This window comes from Trachypithecus francoisi, unplaced genomic scaffold, assembly GCF_009764315.1.
Source record: "Trachypithecus francoisi isolate TF-2019V2 unplaced genomic scaffold, Tfra_2.0 Lachesis_group5, whole genome shotgun sequence".
NCBI classification, from domain to species: Eukaryota; Metazoa; Chordata; class Mammalia; order Primates; family Cercopithecidae; genus Trachypithecus; species Trachypithecus francoisi.
The window spans coordinates 95,650,193-95,651,210 of NW_022681470.1; positions in this window are offsets into that span (position 1 = coordinate 95,650,193).

Genomic DNA, 1,018 nt, shown 5'->3' on the forward strand with positions numbered 1-1,018 from the left:
GAAGTATTCCTTCCTCTTCAGTTTTCTGGAAGAGTTTCTGTATAATTGGTATCATTTCTTCCTTAAATGTTTAGTAAAATTCACTTGTGAAGCCATCTGGGCCTAGAGTTTTCTTTGTGAGAAAATTTTTAATTACACATTTAATTTATTTATTAGACATAAGGCTATTCAGGTTAGCTGTTTCTTTTTCAGTAAGCTTTACTAGTTGGTGTCTTTCATGGAATTTGTTCATTTCATCTAAATTGTTGAAATTACTGGCCTAAAGTTATTCACAATATTCCCTCATTATCCTTTTAATCTGCAGACTGATTTTTCCTCTCTCGTTCCTGATATCGGAAATTTGTATCATCTCTCTCTCTCTGCCTAAATGTTTTTCAATTTTTTAAAATTATACTTTAAGTTCTAGGGTACATGCGCACAACGTGCAGGTTTATTACATATGTATACATGTGCCATGTTGGTGTGCTGCACCCATTAACTTGTCATTTACATTACGTATATCTCCTAATGCTATCCCTCTCCCCTCCTCCCCACAATAGGATCCTATGTGTGATGATCCCCTTCCTGTGTCCAAGTGATCTCATTGTTCAATTACCACTTATGAGTGAGAACATGCTGTATTTGGTTTCCTGTTCTTGCGATAGTTTGCTGAGAATGATGGTTTCCAGCTGCATCCATGTCCCTACAAAGGGCATGAACTCATCCTTTTTTATGGCTGCATAGTATTGCATGGTGTATATGTGCCACATTTTCTTAAACCAATCTGTCACTGAAGGACATTTGAGTTGATTCCAAGTCTTTGCTATTGTGAACAGTGCCGCAGTAAACATACATGTGCATGTGTCTTTATAGCAGCATGACTTATAATCCTTTGGGTATATCCCCAGTAATGGAATGGCTGGGTCAAATAATGTTTTTCAATTTTATGGATCTTCTCCAAGAACCACATTCTGCCTTAATTGGTTTTCCATTATTTTTCTGTTTCCTATTTCACTGATTCGTTCTGTTATCTTTATTA